The following is a 15,526-nucleotide window of genomic DNA, read 5'->3' on the forward strand; positions in this document are numbered from 1 at the left end:
ACCACAGTCAATTCCATGCAAGCTCATCATCTGAACACTGTCGATATTTTCCTGTTTTACTGATGGAAGCACTAAGACACCAGGAAGTGGGGGAGCTCACCCCCCTCAAAAGAGAACTTACAAATAAGAGAGCAAAGTTTCTGGTCTTCTGACTTGAAGTTAATAAATCTTTGCTCAAAGAGAAGGCAAAGAAAGGAGCTTTCATGGAACTGTCCTCATTTTTTACGCTATCATGAATGAATTAAGCCCAAAAAGGAGCCCAAAAAGCCCAAAGACTTGCCCCCAGAGACATCACTTAAACATTTAAGCATCTTCCATTAAAAATAATTTGTATTTATATCATGCGACATACTACTATTTATGTTTACATAAGTATGTGTAAGCATAATAGAGACATTAATACATGGAATATAGTCACTTCAAAGAAATGAAAACATTTTTTAAAATGTTTTAATTTGTTCAAGGACGTAAAATTAGTCATAAGTTCTTTTCAGCTAATTTGGAATCTAGTCCATGCACTCATTTTCAGTGATGCTATAAGCAAATTAATTTATCTATTAATTATTACTTGATCAGGGAGTAAAATGGAAAAAAAACCCAACTGGTAATATGAGGACATACAAGCTTTAACTATCTTAACTGTATTTAAATCCATATTATAAGTCAGTTTCCTCTTTCAACTTAGGAACCATAGAACAGTTAATTAATCACTCAACTGCTAACAAATGTTACTCAGGCTTCACTTGGCAATTATGTGGTCACTCAGAGAATCAAAGGCAATTAAGTAGCTGATCAATGAGCTCTCCTTTTCAATGGGTAACAAAGACTCCCAAGTTTTATCTCTTGGTCTTCTAAATAAACTAGAGAAAATATACATTTTTATCAGCCTATTAGGCTGAAAAGACCTGACACTTCAATATCTTTTTCAACTTTTTAATAGAGATTAAATCCAAGTGTTAATGATCATATCTACAATATAACAAAGTATTAAGTATTAGAAGCTAGATTTAGGGGGAAATATCCTTCACTGAGTAAGATAACCAAAGCAGACCAACAGCTAAGCAATTATTCAGCCGACTGAAAACAGCAGTGTGGTGAAACTAATCTATAAATTATTTTAAATCCCTTGTAAAAAGATTTCAATAGGATTTCAAACAATGGTTTTCAAACACTCAGGTAGAAGAACATTTCTGCTGGCTACTGATACCTTTATGAACTCCTGAGTTAAACCACTTCTATGGATCACAGAGTGCTTTATAGTTTCCCAAAAGAAAGTGAATCTGTTTGAAATATGAGTATTTAGAAAGTTAGCCTCTCTTGTGGAATGTAGTCAAAGAAGCGAGCAGAGTGGAGTGGTGGGGGTTTCTATACTAAGCAGGCTTTGAAAATTAAAAGCCAAGAAGTATATATTCTTGTATTATATAGTCACACTAATAAAAGCAATAAAACACATCCAGGGGATGCTTGACATGAACAGTTTCATAAGCCTGGTATTGATCCCCAGATTCTTTTCAAGTGAGGTTGCTTTGCGGGAACCCATCCCCCTGTGTGTTTCCTACCACTGCGCTCCCCTAAGCCTTGTGTTAAATACCGGAGAGCTTGGAATTTTGTGATTTGTGACAATTTATTGTAGCTTTTATCCAATTTTAAAGTTGATCTACAGTCAGAGTTAATGCAAGAAAGAAGCAGATGTAATAAAGCAACAGCTCAGGGCGCCTGGGTGGCTCAGTTGGTTGAGCGACTGCCTTCGGCTCAGGTCATGATTCTGGAGTCCCGGGATCGAGTCCCGCATCGGGCTCCCTGCTCAGCAGGGAGTCTGCTTCTCCCTCTGACCCTCCTCCCTCTCATGCTCTCTGTCTCTCATTCTCTCTCTCAAATAAATAAATAAAATCTTTAAAAAAAAAAATAAATAAAGCAACAGCTCAGAGTTGACTGGGGCTTCGGACTTGGACTCAGAATGTCAGGCTAGGTGTTAGTCGCCCTACCAGGCATGAACATCATGTTTGTAAAAGTGTCTCATGAACGACACAAGACGACTCAAATACTAGAAATCATACATTAGAAAGTGAAACGCCTACATATGTCATCCTCTCCATAGTTTATTTCCTTGATCCAGTATTTAAGGAGCCATCAGCTTAATGAATTAAGTGAAGTCAGAATTACATAATCTTTAGTTGAGATTTCTCCCAACCATAATGTTAACACTAGTTTAATTTAACTCTCCTGTAGATTTTAAAGTACTACTATAAAGAGCAAAAGCCTATGCTCTCGCTTCATCCTAATACCTTATATTAATATAAAAACCTGAGTATGTTCTAAACCTCTGTGTATCTGGCAAGAAGCTCAAGTGGACCTTCTGGATTTTATATTTGCATCACCTCACATTTGGAGCAGGAGAAGTATTTTTTATCTTTAATACCTCCATTTTGACAGTTTGAAATTGTGTTTGCCGTGAAATATCTGTGAGAACAAAACTGAAAAGATTCAGTGGAATTCTGTGTGTTGTATTTTACAATATTTCACCAATATGGAAATCTTCACATTATTCCTGAAAAAGGTACTAAATCATTCTTTGCTTTAAAGATCAATCACTCATCATCAAATATTTATGGAAGCCTATTATATGAGATGCACCGTACTAGAAACTGGTTATACAAAGATTAAGATGAGTACACACACACACACACACACACACACACACACACATTGGTTATTGGTTTATGGCATAAAATTGTCAGCAGAGTCAGGATAATTTTAGGCGACTTCAAGAATGAAAAAAGGGTTGTTGATGGCTTCATATACCATTAACATCCGACATCAACATGGCATTTATAATCTACAAAAAAACCCTTCATGTAGGGAGCATTACACTGAAGACAATGAGACAGGGGTAGTCCCTTTTGCAAAGAAACAGATTTCCCACTGTCTGATGAGAATGGAGTTTCCTTTAAGTGATGTGTAAGGAAACAGTAGACAGGTTTAAGAAAATAGTGAGTGTGATGCAAACAATCCACAATACTCTGGAGGTTATGTCAGATATCTCAAATAGTCATAAAGGTTGCAGCATAGTCGGGATACAAAGACAGCACATGCTTTTTAATTACCACTAATTGCACCACTTTTTCTTAAAAATCACAGGTGTCTCTATGTGACCTCAGTCTTAGCAAACCAATCAGGAAAACCTATTTTGAATTTCAAAAACTTCTGTAAGTAATATGGGCCTCCAGTAGATGCTTCAAAAAGTATCTGTTGGACATTGAATGTTGAGATCTCTCACTGAAGCCATAAAATGATACAGGTGATGGAAGGAGTTGAATTGACATTTAAACCCCAACATTACATACACCAACTTCAGGTCTGCCTGGATTGCAAAATTAAATAGAGAAGTTGGTCAGCTCTATTTAGTGAGTCAATATCAGGAGCATATCTGAACAATCCCATACCCAGTTTATTACTGGCATGTATGTTTGCCGAAATCTGTTTTGTTATTTTGTCTTTCCTTTAGAATATTAACCTCGTTAAGAATTTATAGGTGAAGAAAAAAAATAAAACCAAAGGCTAGTAATCTGACATAATATTAAACCTATAAAGAAAACTATTTGGAGTGAAAATCTGAATGCAAGAGGAATCATCTCAGGATGCTTTTATAAGACAGACTTCAGTATAGATGAGAGGATGCTATATTTTCAATATGTAGTGGAAATAGGTGAAAGTATCATTACAAGATTATTTTATATGTATAAATGTTTTCTTACAATTAAACTTATAACCATGCCAACAGCATATCCTCACATATTGACTTGCAATTTACTGGAGTCATTTTCTGACGAATATTTAGTGCATTTGCAAAGCATACGGTGAGATTCTAGACTATGGAATAGATCATTTTAATAAAATCAAATGTCTCATGTAATGTAGAGATATATCACATTATTCCTGCTTATTTATTTTAAAGAATAAATAAGGCTTTACCTTCTCTACTGAATTTTAAAGTGATAGCCAACCCCTGACATGGGATGGATATATATATATATTTAGTAATTCAGAAATTTAGTTTTCAGAATGAATTCAAGCACAGATTTTTGTTGACTCTTCTTAACACAAAAATCCCAATTTCCCACTTACCAGAAGCCTATCAAGTGCTCCACCAGCAATGGTCTCATCTGGGTTGAATATCCATATATGCTGTTATACTTCTACTATAGGTAACAGGGTCCTCCTAGATTTGAAACCCAGTTCTGCTGCTCACCAGCTGAGAGACACTGTGCAAGTTACTTGACATCTCTGTTCCTCAGTTTCCTCTGATACTATGAGTATAATTTTCACATGGCTTGACATGACATGACTTCCTCAGAATATTCATAATATACCTCACAAAGGTGCTACCTGGCTTAAATGAGTTAATATTTGCTGAGTTCTTAGAAAAAGGCCTGTCATGTAGAAGCTCTAATATAAATTTAAAAAAAAATTTAAGATATTTTAATTAGTCATTTGAGACAGGGAGAGAGCGAGAGAGTGAGTGCGCACAAGGGGGGGAAGGGGCAGAGGCAGTGGGAGGAGCAGACTCCCTGCTGAGGGTGGAACCCAACTCAGGGCTCGGTCGGAGACAGGACCCTGGGATCATGACCTGAGCCGAAGCCAGAGGCTTAACCAACTGAGCCCCGCAGGAGCCCCTAAAATAAAGTTTTTTAAGTGGGTACTACTTTCCTATCAATTACGTAGGATCAATATCTGAGCTTAGTGAAGAATATAGTTAGAAATCATTCAAGACTTACATAGGTCTAAAAATTCTTTGAAATTCAAAACAATAAAACGGATGCTTACTTTCAGAGGATGCCTTTGACATTTCTTGGATGTAGAGATATCGTCTACACTATCAACCCAACCACTGTTTGGCTTCGTGTTAACAGTTTTGTTCAGGTGTTTTGCCTAATGCTCAAACACATGCTCTCACTGACCAAGCCATTCAGGATTCAAATAAAAACACCAGAATGCCCACTACGTTGACGCCCTCCAAATTGTAGAAATCCCTTCTTTCTATCTCTTAAAATGTTACAATGAAAAAACGTTACCATCCATAAAACAAAAAGGACTTCAAATCCCTCGTGAAAAGATCAACAGCACACATGGCTTGCGTTTGGCCACATTCTGCAGCAATCCCCCTCTTGCTGCCCCGCCTCTCGTACCTCAGCAGGTTTGTCTGGGAAATATATTGGTCTGCCTCAACTAGAAAAAACATAAACCATAATCTTGACTGTTGTTTCATTCCTTTTATAAGACTGATAATTCAGTTATCTTATGTCCAGAAATGCAGTCTTTATAACATGTCTGTTCTGTACTGACATTTTTATACCATTTTTCTTTAAGTGTCATATATTTCAAACGGCTTTAGGGGAAGAGTTATTGCTCAAAAGTCACTGCTTCCCTTATGGAATCCAGGGAATTTGGATCAATGTGTAAGTGCTATTGAGAACACCTGGATACCATTTACGGATTGGGGACTTACCATTGGCGCGGAGATAATTCAAATACTGAACTCCATTTCCATTTAAAAAGAAAATTAAAAGGATTCTCTGACAATGTTTTAATGCCACTTTTCTGAGGATGACAGTCATTCAAGAGGATGCAAGACCCTTGCCTATTTTACGTAAAGTGAAAATTGTTTTCTCAGTTTTAAAGAAGTGTGTGTGTATACATATATATGTATGTATGTATGTATATTCCAAAAAATCATGCATACTTTTATTGAACATTTTCCAACTTTGCATCTGGGCTCTAGGACTAATTTTAATCATATCCGAAATAATACCAGAGAATGGTGAAGGAGCGGTTAGTTCAACCACTTGAACTAACTGGAAAGTTAATCTCCTATTCAGTGTTCATGATTCAATGTGTGAAAATGATTGACCAAAATGATCTAACAAAACTCTCCAGCACTTTAAAGCTACGTAAGCATAATAGCGATTTATTTTCATTATTAATCAAATGCTTACATCATAATACACATAAATAATTGAAGCTATAATTAACTCTATTATAAACATCTCATGAATAGGCATGAATGCAGAAGTCATTAGAATATAGGAATTGTTCTGATTTCATGTAATCTCTCTTTCCTCTGGCAGAAAGAAACAAGAAAACATTTTTAACCATGTGACAATTTTAAAGCCTTATCCAGTGTTCCCAAATGTCAAAGATCAGAAACTGTTTACCTTTATGCTGCCAATCTATACTTACAGTTGTGAGTTCACTGGAAATGGCTTCTACGATATGTGTCATGTAATTTAAAATTGTCAGGATTCAGTAATTAAAAGGGAAGAAAGGTTTGAGATTTGGTACTAAAACTTTGACAGAGACAAATACATTGTTTGAGAAATATGTTTAGCAACTTTTCCAGGAACAACAATAAACATCAAAAAAAAAAAAAAAACCCAACATAGTTCTGAGAATTATATTAAAGAATAGCCCATTATAACTTTGAAAAAGGAAGTTTCCTCACCACAAACCAAATACATTCCTCTAAATGTACACTCTCTCATAAATTACAGATGTTCCCTACCACGTATTACCAGCCACCACAAACTCATAGACAGTGAAGAAAAAAAAGAAAGAAAGAAAGAAAAACTATTTGGTTTCATTGCAAGAGCTTACAGTTTTCCTGGGACATTTCTCAGACTGCAGACATGCCCAATGAGCTGATGTGATGACCAGTGTGCTGATTTACTTTGTATACTACTAGAGTTGTTTCAACACCAGGCTTGCTGTGATCTCCAAGGGGGAGCTGTGCTCAAAGCAGCTGCAAACAGGCCCCAGGGGACAAGCACAGTTGTAAACCAATAGGGGCCTTACCCTTGGATCAACAGTAGCACGCAGGGACCGGATGAGCTGATGACTCGGCTAGAGGCAGATCCAAGAAGGGCTTTCTCTACCTATTTCCCTCAACCATGCCATTTTCTCAGGCCTGAGCTTGTGAATGAAGAACAATGGCCCAAATATGTACTGCCCCTCTGTTTAACCTGTTCGCATTGGTCTAATACAGGGTTCCAGGGAACGAGAAAGGTTGTGGCCAGGGCACCAGGGCACCAGGGCTAGGAAATGAGGCGTCCAGTGTAGCCACCACAGGCTCAATGAATTTGAGCCTCAATGAACTGAACCAAAGAGAAGGACCAGAAACCAATGCCACTACACATGGGAAACTGAATACGTGATAAAGGGGCCATTTGGGAAAAATGTTCGATCCCTTCCTCACACCTTAGTCAAAAACAAATCATTAGAGGGTCCAATATTTTTTTTTTTATTTTTTAAAGATTTTATTTATTTATTTGACAGAGAGAGAGACAGCGAGAGAGGGAACACAAGCAGGGGGAGTGGGAGAGGGAGAAGCAGGCTTCCCGCCGAGCAGGGAGCCCGATGTGGGACTCGATCCCAGGACCCTGAGATCATGACCCGAGCCGAAGGCAGACGCTTAACGACTGAGCCACCCAGGCGCCCCTAGAGGGTCCAATATTTAAAGTTAAAAAAAAAAGTAGAAAGTATTTTAATTTCAGAGTGAAGTAGGCCTTTTGAAGTATAACAAAAAACTCTCTGAAAATCTGAATTTACTAAACCAACAAAATCTGAATTTACTAAACCAACAAATTTACTACATTCCTAGTACTTGCTTCCTTTACCAGGACTATCCAATCTCCAAGTTTTGTTTGTCTGTCCCAACCTGCAACTTTAACCAGACTGCAGGGAAAGACATCTCAGGATATGAGAACAGCATCCTCTGGACACCGTTCTGGAAAGACACTGGCAATAAATTAGAAAAATTAAAGCAACATCCTCTTACTCCTGAGCTTATGCTTCTAACTCTACTCTTCCTGATTATAAATAAATACTATATTCTCTCCTCTCTTCCTCTCCCTCCCGCTCACTCTCAAAGCTATTTCTTGGGGCTTTAAAAAATATTTTAAAAATACTAAAAATATTTTTAAAATATTCAAAAAGCTTAAACCGTGAAAACCTTATGAAGTTTTGAGTGCCTCATATTATTTACCATCAAGATCTGTGAAGATTCTTTTCTAGTAACGGGGATTATTATAGCAAATTATTTTTTTAAGTGCTAACAGACACTCTAGTGGGTACAGAAAGTTCGAATTGCACTACTCCAAACGCTCCTGATTCCTGAAGGTTGGCCAAGTCTACAACTTGATTTGTTCCAAAAAAATCAACAAACGGCAAGCACCCATTAATAAAGGTCTTAAATAATTATAAAAAAAATTGTAAAAAAAAAAAAAAGGTCAGCGTTTCCCAGTACCAAAATTTAATAGAGAGCTCAGGGTATCAAGAGGGACACCCAGACACCCAGCTCAGGTCTTCAGTCCAGCTCAACAAGCACACCTCGACAGCCAACTTCTGAACAAGGTGAGGAGAAGGCTGGGCCTTTCTAGAACATATGAGGCAAGAGGATTTGAATGCATCTTGGCTCTGGTGCCCTGGTTGTTTGCCTGTTAGTTTGTAGAATGGAGGAGGTGGTAGTAATTTAAATAGATAAATAGGGTAGTCAGGGAACGTAGAGACAGTTTGCTCTAAGCAATTGTTTTCTAGACTCTGAAAAGAAGAGAACTGCAAAAGCTTGATATGGTCTTACTCCCCTTCCCCCACATTACCAATATTAAAATAAAATCAAGTGCGTTCATATCCAGGTTTCCTTTCTAAAGGTCTGAGAAGGTGGAACAATCTTTGAGGGTCATCTGAAGAAGATCAGGTGGCTCCCCACCCAGGCCCCGTTCCAGGTATGAAGCAAAAGCAATTTAGCTGGAAAAGTCAAAAGAAGTCTTTTGCTGTTTTATAAATGATTTTATGAAGGAATATTACCTAGTTAGTAAAGATACAGAGTGGAAAAGGAGAAATACAAAAGAACTAGCAATAAATATATTTCCAATCAAACAAATTAACATTGATATTGTTTCTTAACTGTCCACCCAGTAGCCTACTGTCAAATTAGAGAGCAGGGGTTTATATTATCATTCAAGAAGGAATTCCTATCAGGAGGCCCATATTTCAATGCAGAAGGGATTACATTATTTGTCAAGGAAAACACATTACTCTTTGAAAAACAGAGAAGTTGACCTTGGCAAACAGTTAGTGAATGTGTTCCCTTCTTGATTTCCCTTACATGCAGTGTGTGGGAGAGCACATATTTAGTGCTGCTTTGTGGCATTGTTTCAAAAGAACTCTCATTATTGTAGCCAGAAATGAGTAGGGAACATCTAGAAAACAGTTCACATTACAGTGTTGGGAAGTGATTGAATTTTTGTTTCCACCCTTTATGTTAGGTGGTAAAAAAAAAAAAATCTTCGTAGTAAATAGGTACTGGCTTAGTATCTGGCTTAGTATCTGTTTATCTTTTTCCCTTGATCAACCACGGTTATTTTTTCCATAATTAGAGATAAATAAAAATAAGCATTCGTTCTTTGATAAAACTCTAAAATTGTGTAACAACTTCCCATCTTCTCAGGCTGCTATTACCTTCTCATTCAGCTTTGTTTCAAGTGGCAATACGACTCCTTTTATAATTAATTTATCAGAGTGTTGGATTTTGTCAAGGCAAAACTGTGTAACCTCGTGTATCTCTAGGTCTTTGCCTGTGGACTAGTCAAACCCATCCCAACAGATCCTCTTACCCGACTCTTCCCTTTATCTTGGTTTCATCAGTTTCAACAGTAATAATAATAGCAAAGATTTGTTGAGTGCCGGTAACTTTTTTGAAGCCATTTTTGCATGTTATGCTATTCACCTCTCTCAGCAACATCCTAAATTAGATACTGCCGTGTTCCATGCTATAAATGAGGAAGCCAGGACTACAGATTCGGACTGTGACTTGCCACCATCACAAGGCTCTTTATGGCTGGATAAAGGACGAGCCATTATTTCTGATGCATAATGCTGACTGATCCTTTATGGAGGACAACTGCACCTTGTTGTCCAGCCCCCTTCACGTTTTCTGTTTACGATGAGAGACCAAACCATTCCCCACCAAACAGAGCTAGCTGGGGAACAGCTCTACCATGGGGACACACAAACTTAATTGAAAACACAATGGAATTTCTCACACTGAATGTCTTTCCCTTTTGTCACTCCCTACTCAAAATCTACCCGTAAAGCTCCATCATCTTCGATTTACTGAGAAATGAGTCAGCAAGGATTACAGGAGATTATGAAGAGATTGTACAGTAAAAATGACAGATTGTAAGACAATGCAAAAATAGAAGAGGAAAACAGATTCTCTTTCACAATTGAAAACTGAGTCTGCATTTGAGTGTGTTTGTGATCAAAATATGTTATAAATGACTGGATCAAGAGGGTACAAAAGGCTGGGCTTCAGCTTCTAAATAACCAACAACAAATGCAACCAACTGGTACCGACTGAGAAAAGGCAAAACGATATTATGATCCAATGATTTTAAAAAATGTGATGCAAAGCAATGCTGTGAACTGTCTCACCCCCTGAGAATAGAGATACAGCCTCGTATCTCAAAAGATAATGTGCAGTGAAGGTTTAGTCATTACCTGGCATTTCCTCTCTTTGATGGGCCCTGTCTTCTGTAATTTCCTCTACCACAATTTTTAAATATATTTTTTAAATGTTTATCTGGTAAAAAAAATCCCCTTCCTTCCCCTTCCCCACAGTCACTCACTAGTAGCAAAACTTCCACTTGGCCTTCAACACGCTTAACCAGTTTCCGAGTTAGTAGCCAAGGGATCTGGTAAGAGGACAGCCAAGTCCCGGAGTAAAACCCATTCCTCTACTTCTGGTCATTGCACCATGTAACACTTTCTTTCATAAAGGGATCTAGTTAACAGGGGGCCCAGAGGGTCTGAAATGAAGTCCCTTTGGACATCACCCAGGCAGGAGGAGAGCAGAGCTGGAGAAAAGCAGAAGGTAACCTTCTGCCCTAGCCAGGGGGTCCAGAAGGGCAATGGCAGAGCAAATTCGTATCACTTCTCCAGCAGCCTTCTCGGCTTTTCTCTTGCTCAGACTCAGAGGGTTTTTTTTTTTTTCTTTATTATTATTTTAAAAATTTTGTTAATTTATTTTCATTCAGATTTTATGAACTCAAAATCTAGTTTTGAGGAATATTCACTTTTCCAAAACCGAACACACCTGGAAGAATCATTTTGAGACCCAGTACAGCATTTTGGGACCTCCGCTGCATCTCCAACCCCAGAAAAAGCTGCCAAAGTGCCCCACATGATCCTTCTTTAACACAACCAGAGGGTTTTGTGTTAAACCCCAAACCTAAAAGTAAAGTAGAAAGCTAGTAGGAGCTAAAAAATATAGAAATAATACCCACCACCCTCATAGCAATGCCTCCTGGAGTGTTCATTTGCCTTCTCTCCCTCTTTTCCTCTCTCTCTCTCTCTCTCTCACTTTGTCTGTCTCAACTCACACCAGCACACATCCTTTCTTCAGGCTTCCATAAATATTTATTGAGTACTTACCACTCACCAAGCACCTTGCCAGAACTGAGGAACCCGAGGATGAATAGGACAAGTGTGTCCAGCTTTAAGAATTCAAGGCAAGTAGATAAGACTTTCAAATTGACAAACAGCTACAAAGCAGGGTGATAAGTACTGTTGTGCAGGTGGGGGGAGAGGATGGTAGCCGTGGAAAGGAAGGAGGTCTTAATTCCCCAGAGGTTGGGGGAGCCTTCCTGGGAGTAAATTCTTAAAGGGGATTGAAAGAGGGAATACAATCTTGCCAGGTAGACAGGAGAGAATATGTCCAAATAATTAGCTTTTAGAGCACATATCAGCACGAGGGGGAGCAGGGTGATTACTCAGGAAAGCATAATAATTTTTATAAATACGGAAAATGTGACTAGACGATGAGCTATGCATTGAGTTTGAAGGCAGCATGGGAGTCAGGGAGGGGACAGTTTCTACTGAAAGCTTTTATACCAGTGTGCTTTACCAGAATGGCTCTTTTGGATGGTGATTACTACCTGTTCTAAGTAGACAGCTTAAAGGGAAATTGCAAATGGGTCATCTGCTCCATGTAAAAAAAAGGAATTCAAGAGCAAGTGTTGTTGTTTTATGCTTGCTGCCCAGTGACAGAGGCTGAAACAACCATAGGATTTCTCAAACCTTTACTCTTTAGTAGTGAAGTCCAGTCCATCTGTATGCCTTCTAATTTCCTCAACAGTATAGTCTGTGACAGCTATTTGCAAGAGACAGAGGGTGTGTGTGTGGGGGGGGGGGGGGGGGGAGACAGAGACAGAGAGACAGAGTTAAAATTATAAAACAAAAGGAAATCTGATCTATCATCCAGCTTTAAGTCTATTGTGGTATCAGCTTTATTCCTGATAACACAGGTTAACTTCTCTAAGTGATTTAATTTAATACCTTTAACAAGGAAATAAAACCATTCAACTCCTTCATAGTAGATGGGGGAAAAAGTTTCTGACTTTATTCTGTATTATTATTTTTGCCTGTTTTGAGTAAAAGTCAGTTTGTAAAAATTCTTCAGAAAAGCCATGTTGGAGGTGGGCTGAAAAGGCACATTTTTAGTTGATATAAATTATACAGTGTTAGCTACTGAAAGCCTATACATCCCTCAACAGAATGTGAGGATCTTCATCAAGCATTGCGACTCCTAACACTACATCTGAAGTGGGCTAAGACAGGGGGGATTTGCTTGCTAACGGAATCTTGCAGGTAAACAAGGCAAAGCTCAAACACTACAGGTCAAGGGCTAATAACTGCTTGTTTTTACATTTCTCAACTGGCAAAAAAACTTGCAAATTTATTTTGTTCCAAAATATTGCACATTAGCCAGACTGTTCTAGGTAATGTGCGATCGCTCGATGAAGGACACTGATTTTTACAGAGAGCACAGCTTTTAGACTTAATCTCAACTTTTATAAAAGAGTATTCTAGTTTTGTGCTTCTGAAAATCATCACTGTAAATCATATAAATGGAAATGTCTGTAGACATATTTAAGTAAAGAAAAACATGCTTAATTTCTTTTGCTCGGATGATCTATATACCTGAGCTAGGCTATACATTCCTTGAGGGCCAACGTTGTACTAAAGAGAGAATAAAGGACTTTAGAAATGACATAGGTTTAAAGTCCTTTGACTAATTCCACTGGGATTATTCAAGTGCTTGGAAGGGGAGGGGTGAAAGCAAGGCTAGAAAGGAGACAGATATTAGTGCCTGTTGTAATTACTATGTTCCCCATGGTCTGAAATGCTAAAAATGAATGTTTCCTCTATTACGAGGATATAAACCTTTCTCACTGCAAAGCTATTAGCATATATAATGCACGTGCCTGAAAATCATGGCTTCTCTGTCATTCTTTTCAGACCTTTAGGGACCTGGGTTATTGTATAGTCCTGAATTATAGCCAACACATAATTTGTAGTCCTCTGGTTTCCCACATATTTTTTAAAAAATCAGTTTAAGCAATTTTACTGATATTTAATGGTTCGGTCTTTTCCAACAAATTAAAATGTTTGCATTGTCTGGAAAAAAAATTGCTATGCAATTTACAAAAGAGAAGACACATGAATATACTTCACTGAGTGCCAGCATTTCTATCAACGAGATGATTTAAAAATGCAATTCTAGGAATTTATTAATGTAATATTTCTTTAAAAATAAATAAGCTTCTCAGAAGTCAAAACATATATAAACTCTTGATGTGCGTGCACCATTCTAGGGCATATGAAGTCACAGGAAAATGAATGACATTAATTTGGACCTTTTGTGCAAACATTTCCTCCTGTGTTTTGGGGGCAGAAATTGTACCTTAACAGACTCGACATTTTTTTTTCTCTGATTTCAGTTCTTTCACCGCAAAGGTAGAATAAAACAAGAAATCTTACTTCCCCTATTCAGTTTTATTTCAATCTATGTCAGTTTAGTATTTTAGATAGTATTTTAGATAGTCTGTATATTTTTTTAAAATAAAAGGGCCATTCTAATGTTAATTTGGATCAATCTTCCAAACATATGATTCTAGGTTTCTAAAAGGGGCCCTCTTGAGGGGGCTTTTTAAAAGTGAACAAAAAAAGCACCCTGAGGCTGCCCAATTCACATTTAACCTACTTACATGAAAAAGGAACTGCTTTGGTTAAGAATAAACTTCCACAAGCTCAGGTTCAAGCGAAACACGCCAGCATATTAGTGAGGAAATGAGACAGCAAATAGTAACTCCTTTCATACCAGCAAAAGAATACTGTATTTATTTAAAACAGTTGGCAGAAATTCTCATTTTAATTAAATTACATTTACTGAAATAACATTTTCATAATTAAAAAAAAATAACCCATTTCTCCCACAGAGCTAGCAAAAAATGATCACAGGGACTTCAAATGGGCAAAGGAGTAAAGCGATGGTTAGAATAAATGTGACTAATTTGGATTACTACTGTGCGTTAGTTCACTGGTTTTCAGTGATTCAGAAGCCATTATTATCCTCTGTTGTCCTGTAAAGTTAATAACGAAGTAGCTAGCAAGTTTTGTTATTAATGATTTTTTTAGAGGAAGTAACTTAGTACAAGTTTCATATCTTATTATATTTTTACTACTTGCACACTGGGATCCTAGAACGGTAGTTCAGCTCACAGTAAAGATACTATAATCTGACCACTTCTTTTTCCAAATATGGAAACTGAGTCCAGAAATGTTAAATGACTCCTTCTTAACCACTCAACTAGTTAAAAAGACTAAGTCTGGAACTCAAGAGGCTTTCCACTAAACAGCTTTGTCCCAGAGTGAAGCATTTAGACCTTCCCAGATGACAGAAATGGAGGTAGGGGAGGGGGATGACACACCATCTATGTGGACTAAGGGAGAAACAAAACAAATTCCATTCCAAGGTAAGGCTCGGTCTCCTTCACTCCGGGCTCCCTCCTTCAGAGAGTTCACATGAGAACCAAAGTTCGTGTTCCTCAGGGAACAAAAATTGTCAGATAATCAGGTTAAGTCTCACATATCGACAAAACCAATGAGTGGATAACATGTTTCCACAACTTACCAACAACAGCTTAAGTAAGACCAAAATTCTCCATGAAACAAACAGTTTTGATTGCTGAATTCTTCCAAATAGACCCAGGATGGCCAAATGGGTCAAATGATCAACCTCAATTATGGAAGCCACACGGGAAAAGGAGGAACATTTAAATGAAGAGGGAAAGTAACACCAAAACCATGGGGAACACAGAACCACCCTCTTCCTTCTTGGATATTGCTGAATGCTGGTCTTGTGAAGAGTAAAAAGCATTATATGGTGCTGCAGTGCCCAATAAAGTTTCAACCAGTCAGAAAAGGACTTACAATAGTTTCATACACGTGCTGCTGGATAATTTATGAACAAATACATCGTGGTTAAAACCTAGACAAGTAGGTTCCTGAGTGGCTCAGTTGGTTAAGCGACTGCCTTCAGCTCAGGTCATGATCCTGGAGTCCCAGGATCGAGTCCCGCATCGGGCTCCCTGCTCAGCAGGGAGTCTGCTTCTCCCTCTGACCCTCCCCC

At 38.0% G+C, this 15,526-nt stretch overlaps 1 protein-coding gene across 3 annotated transcripts in view; it reads right to left on the minus strand.

The window, feature by feature from the left end:
* The window catches only part of TOX (thymocyte selection associated high mobility group box), a 297,279-nt gene that overhangs the window by 232,563 nt on the left and 49,190 nt on the right, over positions 1–15,526 (minus strand). The window contains exon 1 of one of the 3 annotated variants that reach the window (XM_006739522.3): positions 11,488–11,789. The exons of the other annotated variants lie outside the window; for them this stretch is intronic. The gene's annotated coding sequence lies outside the window, so the exon portion shown is untranslated. Of the gene's footprint in view, positions 1–11,487; positions 11,790–15,526 lie in introns of those variants that run through there. 3 annotated transcript variants of the gene reach the window in all.

This window comes from Leptonychotes weddellii, chromosome 4 (genome assembly GCF_054177405.1).
Source record: "Leptonychotes weddellii isolate Sample4059 chromosome 4, ASM5417740v2, whole genome shotgun sequence".
In the NCBI taxonomy this organism is placed as follows: domain Eukaryota; kingdom Metazoa; phylum Chordata; class Mammalia; order Carnivora; family Phocidae; genus Leptonychotes; species Leptonychotes weddellii.